The 16,398-nt window shown below is 43.4% G+C and overlaps 1 protein-coding gene across 6 annotated transcripts in view; it reads left to right on the top strand.

Annotated features, from left to right (window-relative positions):
* Positions 1 to 16,398, top strand: part of LOC129532709 (NADH dehydrogenase [ubiquinone] 1 alpha subcomplex subunit 8-like) — a 201,756-nt gene that overhangs the window by 93,230 nt on the left and 92,128 nt on the right. The gene's annotated exons all lie outside the window — the stretch shown is intronic.

The raw sequence follows: 16,398 nt of genomic DNA, 5'->3' as shown, positions 1-16,398 counted from the left end.
GAAGAGCAGCCCCTTGCAGGTTTGCAGAATGGGGGATATCCTGCGTATGGCAAATGGGGAAATAGGCTTGAAGAGGTCTGTGAATGCCCGAGGCAGCTCCGCAAGTTAGTGGCCACACACAGGACCAGCAGCTTGGGCTCCTGGCTTCTCGCCGCTCAGTCTTTGCCCATGCGGTTTGCTTCCTCCTGAGGGAACACCCTCCCTCCCAGTCTTTTGGTAACTTCCCTTTTTTTCGTCAGGAGTCAGTTCAAATGGCTTCAACCTTTCCGAGCCTTGGTTGCTCCTTCTGTGAAATGAGGATATGATGGCTGTTTACAAGGTGGTGTGGAGCTCTGACTGGAAATTTGACAGCATAGGTAAAAAGCTTGGCTGAGATGGTGACTGCAGGCCTTATTTATCTGACTGGTCCACTGGTTCATTCATCTTCCTATGTTCCCCTGTGATGGTTAATACTGAGTGTCAACTTGATTGCACTGAAGGATGCAAAGTATTGATTCTGGGTGTGTCTGTGAGCGTGTTGCCAAAGGAGATTAACATTTGAGTCAGTGGGCTGGGAAGGGCAGACCCACTCGTAATCTGAGTGGGCACCATCTAATCAGCTGCCAGGGCATCTAGAATATAAAGCAGGCAGAAAGATGTGAAAATCCTGGAATGGCTTAGCCTCCCAGCCCACATCTTTCTCCCATGCTGGATGCTTCCTGCCTTTGAACATCGGATTCCAAGTTCTTCAGCTTTGTGATTCGGTCTGGCTTCCTTGCTCCTCAGCTTGCAGATAGACTATTGTGGGACCTTGTGATCATGTGAGTTAATACTTAATAAACTCCCCTTTATCTATCTATCTATCTATCCTATTAGTCCTGTCTTTCTAGAGAACCCAGACTGATACATCCCCCCTTCAGCTTTGCCTGTCACCACTAACCCTCTGCTCCTGTGTGTGGAATGTCTGAGCATTCCCCGAGCATACTGCCTGGCTCAAAGGCATGACTTGCTTATGTGTTGAATAAATGAATTTATGGACTGGCAACACCGTGGTGCCTTTAGACCAATGCTCTGGTGGGACTTTTTATTGGGGAAAGTACTGAATTGGACTGGGTTCCTGGATAGCTGGGGAAAAGCTGCCCTAAGAGAAGTCAGGTGCGACTCTGGATAAAGTTGTCTGATATCCTGGGTGGGAGGTAAGTGTTGCTGAAACGGAAACCTGATTTGCGTTGTTTCCATTTCAGTTAATAAACCATTTAAAGTTTTGATGTGGAAGAGTCTAGGTAATTTGAGGCCTAGTGGTGAATTGATGTAATTTACCAACTGTGAGAAAGTAGAGAACTGGGAGATTACTGTTGATAATTTGCAGGGTATAATGGAGTTCATTTATAATTTATAATTGATATTGGGGCTCTTTTCCATGGGCTGAATTATGATGGAATGGAGTAAGAGTCATTTAAAGAGATTATTTTGTTGTTTGTATCACCCTCATGAATTGGAAAGTGGAAAGAGAACATAGTGCTAAATTGGTATCTAATCTTTTCAGAGCTATTTGCTAAATAAACTGGAATTTTAATTAAAACTGCAAGCCAAGAGGTAAATCGCTTTAGAAGTTTGTGAAGTTTTTCTTTTTCTGTTGCCTAATAATATAATTACTACTAATAAAGATTCTTTATGGGTGGGAAATTAGATAGCAGAATAAATAACTGGAGGAGATTGCTATGGTACGCTGAAATTATGAAAGGGGCAAGGTTATCTTCCCCTCCTACTAATGGGTTTTTTTCCTCCCCATTGTTAAATTGTTTGGTAACAATTTTGATCTCATTAAAAGTATTGCAATCACAAGCGGAAGCAAGGCGGACGATGGGCCTCACCACCGCTCTTCCAGCTTCCATTCATATGAGTCAATTATAATGAATGGATTTAATAAAAAATACAACATGCTTTGGTGATTAACTCAGTGAAGGATGAATGGCACGCTTACCCGGGGTATCATATTTGCAATAATGAAGAAGAAGTGAACAGGAAAAGGAAACTTCATAGATCACAAGAATTGCTACTTTCCAGCAAAAGGTTGTTAATTACTTATCCTCTTGCTATATTTATTGGCTCTATTAGAGGATGAGTAATTATTGTGTTCCCGGGAAACCCACTGGAGCCAGACGGCGCCTTTATTACATGGGAAGGCTCTTCAGAGCGCTAGTTATCTCCGTGGGAGCCTCTCCCTTCAGATTCCCAAACGACTAGGAACCTGGCGGAGGTGAGACAGGAAGGTAGCCCACGGGCAGTAGGGAAGGGCACTGTGAAGTGTGTGAACTGTCAGAGCAGTCCTTGCACGCGGAGCCATGACTGCCTTTACTCTCCCACGCCTTCCCCCAGCCCTGCTCCCTGCGCATACTTTTTTCTGGGCCCAGTCCCCACCCATGCTCCCTCCCCTTTCTCCCAGCCTAGGTCAGCTTCCTTATGGTCCTGGCTGCTCTCAGTCTCTCTCTACTCCTCATCCACTCTCCATTCTGCCCTGGTCTGACACAGCCCTGCTTGGGCACTTCCTCCACCTGCAGAGTCAAGCTCCAGCTCCGCAGCTTGCCCTGTGAGCCTACCGTGATCTGTGTGGGCTGTGTGGGCTGCGTGGACCTCTCCAACTTTGGCTGTTCCCCTGCCCCCCAGGCTTCAGGCACGTGGGACGTCTCTGCTGTCCTATAGTCCTCTGCCTGATTTCCCTTTGTCTCTTCCTTTGCGAAGGCCTACTTCACGCCCTGCTCCAGTGGCCCCTCCTTGGTTAAGTTTTTCTCATCTAGACCAGAAACCACTGCTCCTCCCTCTGGGCTCTCACACAGCACTTTGACACGCAGAGTGCGTTTGCAGATGTGTCGACACATCTGCCTCTACCCCGACCCAGCTGCTGGATTCCTGGTGGACCAGAGCCATGCTTGATGGACTGTGTTTCCTGAGGTGGGTTTGTGGAGGGCCAGCTTCTGCTTTCTCTGCCAGCAGGCATGTCTGGGGACTCTTCCTCTCTGCCTTTCTCACCAAGGGACTTAATTAGGTGAATAATCCAGGAGGCTTGCTCTCAATATTCTCTAATTGGACTAATTTGACTCCTACTGTCTGCCAGGCCATTCACAAACAGACTTTCACCTATGCGGTTGTTTTCACCTTTACAACATCCCCTGTGAGGGAGGCTCTGCTACTCATCTTTCTCAGATGATGAAACCCAGGCCCTTAATAGTTGGCAGGGCTGAGATTTGAATCCAAGTTCCTGAACTCGAGGGAAGGAGCCTTTCTGCACTTGTGGGCTTTCTCCAGAGGTTACGTGCCTACCCATGAAGACTCACATGGCTTTAATACCCTGATTGTACCATGTGCACATTTAAACTTAGGCTAGTCCTGCAAAACACCCCCATCTCCTAGCTCTTTTGGGTAACAGAAAGATGGATGAAGGAAGAGTTTTTAAAAATCTTATCAGTCAATAAGTATGAGGTGAAGAATGATAGGAAAGAATGGAAGAGAAGAAGAAACCAGCATTTTTTGAACACCTGCTATGCATCAAGCATTGTGTGCCAGGCCCCGTGCTAGGTGGTCCAAACATACTATTAATCCTTGTAATAACCCAGTCAAGTCGACATTATTGTTCCCATCGAGGAAACAGGCTTGGAGTTGCTCCCACAGGTGGGCTTCCCCACCAGCCCCATCCAAAGACACTGCAGTCGGGAAGCTGTCTGGTCCCTCACTGGCATGGGGAAACTTTTCTCACCAGCTCCATTTTCCATAGGCAAGAGTGAGCCTGGAGTCTTCCTGAGCCCCTCAGTTGGGGTGGAATTTCTCCTCTGTCTGGGGAGCAATGGTGTTCACTGAGATGTGAGCAGCAAGGCAGAGAAGTGAGCGGGCCTCCCTCTTTCAGGCCTGAAAGGGACATGCCTTCTTTTGATGTGCTCACATTTGGCAGATAGAACTGTGTTCCATCTGGTCACACCCTCCAGGATTTCATCAATTTCCACCAGTATTTTCTTAGTCTGCTTTTTTTCTCGATTGAGGAAGAGTGATAGTTTTTTTTTTTGTCCACTCTTGAAGGGCAGTTGCTTAGTTCTTTCTTTGTCTTAATTGGCCTCTTCTGGACTTTCCTGTGCTATGTTTTTTCTTTTATGATTTTTATTGTTATGGGTTCTTTCTAATTTGGTCTCGAGGTCTCTCTGTTGAGCATGGCCACAGGCCAAGATAGCCAGTCTCCAGGAGAGCCCTGACCAAGGGGAAAGTTAGGTTTGGGTGTGTGTCAGATGAGACACAATGAGGAGGTGAAACAGAAGAAATTTATTACTCAGAGGATCCAGAGAGTTTAGGGGCATTGACTGGGGACTCTCTGGAAGTCTGGAGGGGACAGAGAGCTCAACCAGCGAGTGGGAAGTGAGAGCGAGTGAGTGAGCAAGAGAGAGACACAGAGAGAGAGAAAGAGAGAGAGAAGAGAGACAGACAGACTCTGGTGTTGGTGATTAGGTTTTGTTGTGGTCAGCAGCTGTGGGTGTGTTGGGTTTTGGGTCCGTGGGATGAGCAACAAGCAGGCAGTATCACAAACAACCACATGGGAGGAAAAGTTTTAACTAGGCCAAAGGCGATGTGGTATGGCTGGGTTTCAAATAACTTATGCTAGACCACAAAATGGATGTCAAGGCAGAAACTGCAGGGTATGTTAAAGAAATTTATGATATCTTCTTTGAAGTGTTTGTCACAAATCTCTGCTGTATGTGCTCATTTCATCCATCCATCCATCCATCCCCCTTAGTCGAATTGAAGGAGTGCAGTCTTTGGAGATAAACCAACATGGCTTCAAATTCTGGGTTTGTCACTTATTAGCAATGGGATTATATTTCTTTATCTGCAAAATGGAGGCATTTATGTAAGATACCTGGCACATTGTTAAGTACTCAATAGTAATTACTATATTCATTATATTATAAGGATATATTAATCTTAAATTCCTGCATTCTCAGAACATGTTCTTTCTCTGGGACCTTGCTCTGAAACTGAAATGGTGCATTCATTATCTATTGCTGTGTAACAAATTTCCCCAAAACTAAGCAGCTTAAAACAAAAACATCCATGATCTTACACCATTTTTGAGGGTTAGGAATCTGAGTGTGACTTAGCTGGGTGGTTCTGGCTTAGGCTTTTTCATGAGGCTACAGTCAAGCTGTTGGGCAGAGCCGCAGACCCTGAGTACTTGACTGTGGCTGACGGATCCACTTCCAAGCTCACTCACATGGCTGATGGCAGGTGACTTCGGTTGCTTACCACGTGGGCGTCTCCCTAGGCATTCCCAAAGCAAAGGGGGAGTGAGGAGACTAAGGCAGATGCCGTAGTCTTTTTATAAAAATATCCTAAATATCAGAAGTGATGGCTTATCACTTCTGCTGTATGCCATTGGTCATCTAGACCAAGCCTGTGACAATGTGGGAGAGGACACACAAGGGATTGAATTCCAGGAGGCAGGGATCACTGGGGACCATCTTGGAGGCTGCAGACCACAGGTAGGGGAGAGGATAGAAAGAAGAATAAAATGTCTCTCCCCTGAAGCATCCTGTCAGGTGAGGGAGGCCGTCATGTAAACATTAATGCCCCGTAAGACAGTGGCTATATTACTGGCACCAACAGAATGCCAGGGGAACATTGGAGAGAACTCTATTAACCTGCCTGAAGGCATCATGGAAGGTTTCCCAAGTGCACGCACACCGCAGTGTCCTTACTCAAGAGCTGTCCTAATGACACGCGATATTTGGTTGGCGTCTTTTTAAATTGAAGTTACTTGTTGAGGTGATTTCCTTGGACATTAAAAATAATAACTTGTCTCATATTACAGCAATGTACTGTTTACAAAATGCTTTCCCATGTGTTATCGCAGTCCACATAACAGCCCTGGGAGGTGGACAGGTTTTATTACTATTGTTTTTCTCAGTTGTAGCTGAGCTGCGGAAGCAAAGTCACTGTTGGAGTCTCTGAGTGGGGTGTGGTGGGTTGGGGCTTGAGCTGGGGTCTCGCTGGTCCACGCTTGGTACCTTAGCCATGACAGCACCTTTCCTGTGTTTCCTTTGAGTACTTTGGACCCCTCATCTTAGAGCAGCCATTTGGACCATTTCCCCCCTACAGATGCATTGCACACAGACTTGCTTATATCAAAGCTTATTTGCCACCTTTATCCTCAGTCAGTTGAAATGCTTTCTGTTCATAGAGAAGCTTTATGAAGAAAATCATTTACAAAGTACAGAAATGTGAACTGTGCTTTCATCAGCATTCACTGTGAAATTTCATTTTGCAAAGTCCCCAGGGGGACTTGAATTTTCTCTTTGGGCCATTAGAAGAGGGACCCGAACATCAATTCCTTAAACACAGATTTGCTCAAAGAACATTTAACAGCTTCAGTTGTCGTTTGAACGTGACTATTTTGCAAGTTTGTTTTTAGTTCTTCTGGTCAAGAGGGAAAAGATTTCGGGTCCATCCAGGTGTATACTCTGGGGGAGGAACTTTCTTTGTGACAAAGATGGTAGCATGTAGGGTGAGGGTTACAGTTATTCACGCGTGACTAGTAAATAAGACTATAGCAGTCTCCAAAAAGACATCTGTAGTGCTTAAGTGCATGGGCCTGGAAACTGCGCAGACCTGGATTTGATCCTGCCTCTGCCCTTAATATAATACCTCTGTGACCTTGGGAAAGTTATTTACTCTCCTAGCAGTTGGTGCCCTCATTTGCAAATAGGGTTAATAGTAGCACCTATATCATAATCTTTATTATAGGGTTAATAGCACTTTTATCATGTTTGTGGATTAAATAAGGTAATACATGTAAAGTGTTTAACACATAGACATAGGAACAAGCATTACCTAAATGCTAATGTTAGTGGTGATGATGATGACATGTATTTGAGTGGCTGCTCTTTGTGAGTTCATTTATTCATGAAACATTACTGCAGGCATTGCTAACACTGGTATCTGGGAACAACTAGGGGCTGTAGGGAGTCTTTGAATCTCCTAAGCTCATGTGGAAGATTTTGTGCATGTGCGTGCATTTTTTTTTTTCTGGCAAGAATCTCAAAGGAATTTATGACCTCAGAAAGGTTAAAAACAAAGCCTACAGGGTGCTGAAGACTTGGTGTTAGGGATACACTGATGATCATGGGCTTTCCTTGTGCTTAAGGAGTTTGCAAAGTGGCCAGGTGGACAGATGTACAGACAAGATGTTGCAGAATGGCCTGTGATGGGTGTAGCGACAGAGGCCACAGACAAAGAGAGCTGAGAGATCATCATCACGGAGGGGGAGTGGATGGGCAAGCCCAGTCAGAAGATCCCAGGCGGAAGGACATGAAGAAACCCAGGCCACCAAGTAATAAAGTGCTGTATCCTTAAAGGATCGAAAGTAGTCACAGTGACAGTGCAAGTGCCCAAGAGTTAAGTGGCCCAACTTGAGGTGGGCAGGTTGGCAGAGGGGAGTCTGTGAAGTGTCTTTCAGATGAGGCTTGGAGCTTAGCCTTGATCCTGTGGTCGGTCCACGGGGAGGCATTGAAGAGTTGTAGCAAAGGAGCGATATGGTCAGAGCTGTGTTTAAAAATAAAAATCTGGGCTGGGTTCAGTGCCTCACATCTATAATCCCAGCACTTTGGAAAGCCAAGATGGTAAAACTGCTTGAGGCCAGGAGTTTGAGACCAGCCTGGGCAACATAGCGCAACTCTGACTCTACAAAAAGTAAAAGATATAGTCAGGTGCTGTGCCATGTACTTATAGTTCCAGCTACTAGGGAGGCTGATGCAGGAGGATCACTTGAGGCTAGGAGTTTGAAGCTGCAGTGAGCTATTATCACACCACTGCACCCAGGCTGGCTGAAAGAGTGAGACCCCATCTCTGAAAAAATAAAAATAAAAATAATGAAAATAAAAGTCTCTCATCCTGCTGTGTGTCAGGTAGACTAAAGAGGAGACCCTGGAGGAAGGGAGATGGGGGAGGAGGCTGGTGAGAGATGAGGCCCTGAAGTAAGGCAGAGGCAGTGGGGATTCAGGAAGGAGAGGAAATTAAAAATAAGCTAGGAGATAAGCCAGAGGGCTTGCTGCCCAGTGGATGTTGAGGAGGGAGAAGGTGACATGGGTGATTCTCAGGATTATGGCTTCTAATTTTCCTGTGGGCCTGGGACCTGCCAGATACCTGGTTACACCCCACTGGAGACCTGAGACATGCATATCAAATTGTCCCTAGCCCTAGAAGTGCATAGTGTTAATGAGGGAGATAAGGATTACACATGAAATAACTAAAGAACAGCACAGGCACATCCTAAGCATAGTAAGGGAATCAGGAAGGTGATGGTGTGAACTGGAGTGGTTCCAAAGCTCTCTGTGGCGTTATATCAAATGAGCAGTTTTTAATGTTCATCTTGTCTGACCTCTCAGCTTCCCACCACTCCTTTAGTCTTGAAACACTTTTCCCTTGCTTTTACAACATGTACTCTCTCTCTCTGTGGTCTCTCTTTCCCAGCTGGCTCGCTGGGTTCATTCTCTTCCGGGGAGAGGGGGCGGGGGCATGCTCCAGCACAGGGTGCAGCCCTACCTGAGCTGCCCCCTGCTGAAGTCTCATCTCCACCACTTCCCTCTTGTCCTCTCTGCTGCAGCCACCCTGACCCTCCATCAGGCTTTGCCTTGAGCCAATGACAGTCCTACCTCTGTGCTTTTACACATTTATTTTCTGTCTGAACACCCTTCTTCCCTCATCTCCTAGTCAACTCCCATTCTTCCTTCCAATCTCAGCTCAAATTGCCCATCCTCAGGAAAGGTTGACCATTTTATTTATTACCCAAACTGGGATACATTTGAAAGTGCAATGGGTGTTATGAATAATAACACCAGGACAACAGGCATACGCTGGAACCTTCTGGACAAATGGACAGGTGGTCACCTGACACGGGGTGGCCTTCTCAGGCTCCCCAGATGTGACTGGGTCTTCCTGTGCCCTCGTTGCTCTCTGGGATTCCTTCCACAGCCCCTACCATGGTTTATAGTGATACCTTTGAGCACCATCTGGCTTATCATCTTCTCCCCCGTGGACCGTATACTCCGAAGGCAGACATTTCCCATTGTGTTGTTGGCTCCTGAGACCCTTTGGTGCATAGGAGGTACTTAATCAACACCTAATGAGTACCTGAATCAATGATGGAACTCAGATTGTGTTGTTGTTCTGTGGCATGTACTAAGCCCTTCCATTTCCATATCTTGGTTGGTTCTCCTCGCTATCTTGCCACGTTTCCTCATCTCTATCTCCTGAGGATAGAGGCTTAATTACAATCTCACAGTGAGTGCCAGAGACAAGTCTAGGACTCTCAGGTCTGCTGATCCCAAATCCAGTGCTTTTTCCAAAAGTGTCTGAAGAAGAGAAAAGGAAAGATGACTACCAGATTTAGAACCCGGGAAACTGGGAGGATGGTCGGGACTGGAAAAAGATGGAGAATGGGGATCTGAGAACCATTTGTCAGCTTTCAATGCTCCATGACAATCTGAACAGCATTCTATGCTGCAGACAGCTCAGAGTAGAGCCACAAATGGCCCCTCAGCTGCAGGGGGCGTATTAGTCTGTTCTTGCTATAAAGAACTACCTGAGACTGGGTAATTGATAAGGGAAAGAGGTTTAATTGGCTTATGGTTCGCAGGCTGTACAGGAAGAATGGCTCTGGAGGCCTCAGGAAACTTACAATCATGGAAGAAGGCAAACAGGAAGGAGGTGTCTTACATGGCTGGAGCAGGAGGAAGAGAGAGAAGAGGGGGAGGTGCTACACACTTTTAAACAACCAGATCTCGTGAGAATTCACTGTCACGAGAGCAGCAAGAGGGAAGTCTGTCCCCATGATCCAATCACCTCCCACCAGGCCTCTTCTCCAACACTGGGGATTGCAAGTCGACATGAAACTTGGGCGGGGACACAAATCCAAACTCTATCAGGGGGCTTAAGTAGATGGTGTTTTGTTTTTATTGTGGTAAAGCATACATGATATAAAATTTACCATTTTAACCATTTTTAGGTGTACAGTTCAGTGGCTTTAAGTACAATCACACTGCTGTCCGACCATCACCGTCATGCATCTCCAGAACTTTCTCATCTTCCCAAACTGGCACTCTGTACCCATTAAACACAGACTCCCTATTTCTGTTCCCTTCAGCCCCTGGCAACCACCATCCTACTTTCTGCCTCTATGAATTTGACTACTCTAGGTTCCTCAGATAAGTAGAATCATACGATATTTGTCTTTTTGTGTCTGGCTCATTCACTTAGCATCACATCTTCAAGGTACATCCATGTTGTAGCAGAATTTCCTTCCTTTATAAGGCTGGATAATTTTCTATTGTATTTATATACCATACTGTGTTTATTTCTTCATCCACTAATGGGCACACCTGGGCTTTTTCTACATTTTGGCTATTGTGAATAATGCTCCTATGAATGTTGGTATATAAATATCTGTTTGAGTTTCTGCTTTCATTTCTTTTCTTTTTTTTGAGATGGAGTCTCACTCTGTCGCCCAGGCTGGAGTGCAGTGGCGTGATCTTGGCTCACTGCAACCTCTGCTTCCTGGGTTCAAGCGATTCTCCTGCCTCAGCCTCCCAAGTAACTGGGATTACAGGCGCACCACGATGCCCGGCTAATATTTGTATTTGTAGTAGAGACAGAGTTTCGCCATGTTGGCCAGGCTGATCTTGAACTCCTGACCTCAGGTGATCTGCCCACCTCGGCCTCCCAAAGTGCTGGGATTACAGGGGTGAGGAACCACTCCCAGCCTGCTTTCATTTCTTTTTGGGGATACACCCAGAACTGGAATTGCTAGATCGATCAGCCAGTAATTTTTTTTTTAAACTACACAGCTTTCTATATTCTTAATGTGCAAGGGTTCCAATTTCTCTATATACTTGTCAACACTTAGGTCCTGTGATTTTTTTTTTCTTTTTTTTTAGATAGGGTCTCTATCATCTAGGCTGGAGAGCAGTGGTGCAATCATAGTTCACTATAGCCTCAAACACCTGGGTTCAAGCAATCCTCCTGCTTCAGCTTCCCGAGTAGTTGGGACTACAGGCATGCCACCATGCCCAGCTAATTTTTCAGGTATTTTGCTGTTGTTGTTTGTTAGATGGGGGCCCTGCTACGTTGCTCAGGCTGGTCTTGAACTCCTCCCGCGTCAGCCTCCCAAAGTGCTGTGATTACAGGTGTGTGCCACCTCGCCCAGCCTGTTTTTGATAATAGTTATCCTAATGGGTATGAAGCAGTTTCTTATGATTTTGATTTGCAATTTTTTAAATGATTAATGATGTTAAATATTTTTTCATATGCTCATTGGCCATTAGTATATCTTAGGAGAAATGTCTATTCAGGACTTTTGTTCATTTTGTAAGTGTTTTTTCATTGTTGAGTTGTAGGAGTTTAAAAATATATTCTGCTCATCATCACTGGCCATCAGAGAAATGCAAATCAAAACCGCAATGAGATACCATCTCACACCAGTTAGAATGGCGATCATTAAAAAGTCAGGAAACAACCGGTGCTGGAGAGGATGTGGAGAAATAGGAACACTTTTACACTGTTGGTGGGACTGTAAACTAGTTCAACCATTGTGGAAGTCGGTGTGGCGATTCCTCAGGGATCTAGAACTAGAAATACCATTTGACCCAGCCATCCCATTACTGGGTATATACCCAAAGGATTATAAATCATGCTGCTATAAAGACACATGCACACGTATGTTTATTGTGGCACTAATCACAATAGCAAAGACTTGGAACCAACCCAAATGTCCAACAATGATAGACTGGATTAAGAAAATGTGGCACATATACACCATGGAATACTATGCAGCCACAAAAAAGAATGAGTTCATGTCCTTTGTAGGGACATGGATGAAGCTGGAAACCATCATTCTCAGCAAACTATCGCAAGGACAAAAAACCAAACACTGCATGTTCTCACTCGTAGGTGGGAATTGAACAGTGAGAACACATGGACACAGGAAGGGGAACATCACACGTCAGGGACTGTTGTGGGGTGGGGGGAGGGGGGAAGGGATAGCATTAGGAGATATACCTAATGCTAAATGACGAGTTAATGGGTGCAGCACACCAACATGGCACATGTATACATATGTAACAAACCTGCACGTTGTGCACATGTACCCTAAAACTTAAAGTATAACAATAATAAAATAAAAAAAGAAAAGAAAAAAATATATTCTATTGATCTATTATCAAATATATGATTTTCACATATTTTCTGCCATTCTGTGGGTTACCTTTTCACTCTGTTCATAGTGTCTTTTGATGAAAAAAGTTTTTGATTTTTATCTTTGATTTACCTATTTTGTTTTTTGTTGGCTGTGCTTACGTTGTCGTATCCAAGAAATCATTGCCAAATGCAGTGTTATGAAGCTTTTCTCCTATGTTTTCTATATTTCTAGTGTTATGAAGCTTTTCTCCTATATTTTCTTCTAGGGGATTTAATAGTTTTGGCTCATATGATTAGGCCTTTGATCTATTTTGGGTTAATTTTTGTATATGGTATAAGGTAAAGGTCCAACTTCATTCTTTTTGCCATGGATATTCAGTTTTCCCAGCACCACTTGTTGAAAAGACTGCCCTTTCTCTATTGAATAGTCTTATCATCCTTGTTGAGAATCATTTGATCACACCTGAGAGGCTTTATTTCTGAGCTATCCTATCCCACTGTCCTCTATATCTGTCTTTATGCCAGTACCACACTGATTTTTTTCATTTGTTTTTATTTTCATTTTTAAAGCATTTTTGGTTCACAGCAAAATTGAGCATATGGTGCAGAGATTTTCCCCCACCTGCATTGATGGCCTCCGCCACCATCAAAATCCTGAATCAGAGTGGTGTGTTTTTTACAACTGATGAAACTACATTGACATGTCATCATCACCCAAAGTCCATAGTTTACATTACTCTTCACTCTTGGTGCTATTCTATGGGTTTTGAAAAACGTATAATGACATGTATCTACCATTATAGTATCACACAGAGTATCTTCACTGCTCTAAAATCCTCTGTACTTCACCTGTTCATCTCTTCCTCCCCTCTGGCCCCTGGCAAATACTGATCTTTTTACTGTCTCTGTAGTTTTGCCCTTTCCAGAATGTAGTTTAGTTGGAATCATACAGCATGTAGCTTTTTCAGATTGACTTATTCCATTTAGTAATATGCATTTAAGATTCCTCCATGTCTTTTGTGGCTTGACAGCTCATTTCTTTTTAGCACTGAATAATATTTCAATGTTTGGATATACTGTAGTTTATTTATCTACTCACCTACAGAAGGACTCACCTACTGAAGGACATCTCAGCTGCTTCCAAGTTTTGGCAGTTATGAATACAGCTGCTATAAACATTCATGTGCAGATTTTTGTGTGGATATAAGTTTTTCAACCCATTTGGATAAATACCAAGGAGAACTAATTGCTGGATTATATAATAAGAGTATGTTTAGTTTTGTAAGAAACTGCCAAACTGCCTTCTAAAGTGGCTTTACCATTTTGCATTTCCACCAGAAAGGAATGAGGGTTCCTGTTGCTCGACATCCTTGCCAGCATTTGGTGTGTCAGTGTTTTGGACTTTGGCCATTGTAATAGGTGTCTGGTGGTATCTCATTGTTATTGTATACACTATTTGATTACTGTAGCTTTGTTTTTGGCATCAGGAAATGTGAGACCTCCAGCCTGGGCGCAGTGACTCACGCCTTTAATCCCAGCACTTGGGGAGGCCGAGGCAGGTGGATGGCCTGAGACCAGACTGGCCAACGTGGCAAAACCCAGCCTCTACTAAAAATACAAGAATTAGCTGGGTGCGCTGGCATGTGCCAGTAATCCCAGCCACTCTGGGGGCTGAGGCGGAAGAGAAAGAATCACTTGATCCAGGAGGCAGAGGTTGCAGTGAGCTGAGATTGTACCACTGCACTCCAGCCTGGGTGACGGAGGAAGACTCTTGTTTCAAAAAAAAAAAAAAAAAAAAGGAAGTATGAGAACTCCACTTGGTTCTTTTTTTTTTTTTTTCAAGATTGTTTTTGCTATTTGGGGTCCCTTGTAATTCCATATGAATTTTAGGGTGGATTTTTTTATTTTGAAAAAAAGTTATTGGGATTTTGATAGAGACTGCATTGCATCTGTAGACCATTTTGGGTAGTATTGACATCCTAACAATATTAACTCTTCCGGTCTATGAGCATATGATATCTTTCTGTTTATTTGTATTAATATCTTCTTTAATTTCTTTTACAAATATTTTATAGTTTTCAGTGTACAAGTCTTTCACCTTTTTGGTTAATTCCTAAGTATTTTATTCTTTTTGATGCTATTATAAATGGAATTCTTAAAAACATGTCCTTTTTGGATTGTTCCTTATCATGTATGAAACACAGTTGATTTTTATGTGTTGATTTTGTATCCTGCAACTTTGCTGAATTTGTTTATTACTTTTAATATTTTTCTGTGGAATCATTAGAGTTTTCTACATATGGGATCATGTCATCAACAAACAGATAATTTTGCTTCTTATTTTCTAATGTGGACACCTTCTATTTCTTTCTCTTGCCTATTCTGGCTAGAATTTATAATACTATGTTGATGTTAAATAAAAGTGGGCATCTTTGTCTTATTCCTGATCATGGAGGAAAAGCTTTAAAGCTTTTAGTATTTTACCGTTGAGTATGATGTTAGCTGTGTAAGCGGACAGTTTTTAAAGGAGCTTAAAAAGAGGTAGGATTGTGAAATCCTGGGACTTAATTAAAATTATATCCCCCATATTCCTAGCACCTAGTCTGGCATATAATAATTACTGAGTGAATGGACACATTTTTAAAAATGGTAGTTTCTCAAAACTGAATGAGCTACAGGTGCCTCTAAAAGGAGGGGCAATTTGGTATTCATGAGGGTGGTAAGCATTGAAGAGTGATGAAAAAGGAGATAAGAGTCATTGGGTTGCCCACTGACAAGGTGTTTTTTCCTCATTGTGGGCAACAAAGCAAAGCCACTTTACCCTTTGCTTGGATAGCCTGCTTAATTCTGGTTATTTTCTCCTTCTCTATATTAGCACTTAACAGCTAGAAGAAAATAACATATGTTGTATCTCATTGTATTTATGAGTACTGAATTAACTTACAGCCCATTGCATAAAAAGAAAATGAGCAAAATGCTGTAAATTATAGATAGAAGTTGTTAATGTGAGTAGAGTGTACAACATATGCCTCACTGTGCACGGCTTTGAAATAATGTGACTGATTTAAATGACTTGAGGCTGGCTTCATTTTAATGTGGAATGGATGGAAAGCATTGAGTCACCACCATTTCATTAGTAAGGCTATGTTCTTCCATTGGACCTTGGCCCCTCAACTTGAAGTATATAAAAATTCTGATTACCTATAGTCCTAGAATGGGAAAATCAAAAGATTTTTATTTAATATGTTGGCATATCTATTCGTGTGCACTTTTAACAAGCAAATTCTGAATATGAACTAACATGGCCTCCCTTTTCTCCTTTAACAAGGTCATCTGAGTTACAGATTTAAAAAATATGTTCATTAAATGCAGAGCTTGTTGATAACTTTGAGAAGCAGCAGGATGTAGTGGAAAGAACAGGCCCTTTTGTCTCGGTGAGAAATTTTCTGGCTGCAAATAATTGAAACTCTATAGCTTGTGCCAAACAAGATTTTAGAAGACCAAAAAGGTGTTCTCAGGATACAAGGCTATCTTACAGGCTCACGCGGGTCTGAGGCCACTCAGTCTGAGTTTCTAGGGCCATGTTGTCTCATCTCTGCTTTCCCTCCCACACCTGCTCCTTTCTTGTCTCTCAGCAGACTGGCTGTCTCTGCTCCTGTGCACATAGCCAAGCACAGCTGCCCTGCCCTGGCTTTTTATCCCTGCCAGTTCAAGGGCCAGCAAGAGGCTGCCTGGCATCTCTGATTTCCAGATTCCTGGAAGAGAGAATCTGGTTATCTCATCTTGAGTCAGATGACCACTCCTGATTTGTTCATTTATTAATTCAGGAAGACTTTACGAGTTTTGGGAACTGTTTCAGGCACTGGGATTCATCTTACCCTCATGGAGAATATGTGTGTGTGTATGTGTGTGTGTGTGTGTGTGTGTGTGAGAGAGAGAGAGAGAGAGAGAGATAAAGGAAGAGGGACTCTGAAAGCTTATTCTTTTGGGCTCGGTTGAGGGTTGTAATTTTCAGAGGAAGGGATGTATGGGCTTGGAATTTGGATAGACCTGGACTCTAATCATGGTTCCTCCCCTTACCAGCTCTGTGTGACCCTTGGGCATGTTAAATTACCTCTGTCAGCCCCAAGTTTTGAATCAGCAAAATGGGAGTAATCCTTTATAGGGTAGTTATAAGGATTAAAGTGAAAT

The sequence above is a fragment of the Gorilla gorilla genome, chromosome 2, assembly GCF_029281585.2.
Source record: "Gorilla gorilla gorilla isolate KB3781 chromosome 2, NHGRI_mGorGor1-v2.1_pri, whole genome shotgun sequence".
NCBI classification, from domain to species: domain Eukaryota; kingdom Metazoa; phylum Chordata; class Mammalia; order Primates; family Hominidae; genus Gorilla; species Gorilla gorilla.
Note: the sequence above shows the minus strand (reverse complement) of the source record. Positions and strands in the feature narration are given on the sequence as shown.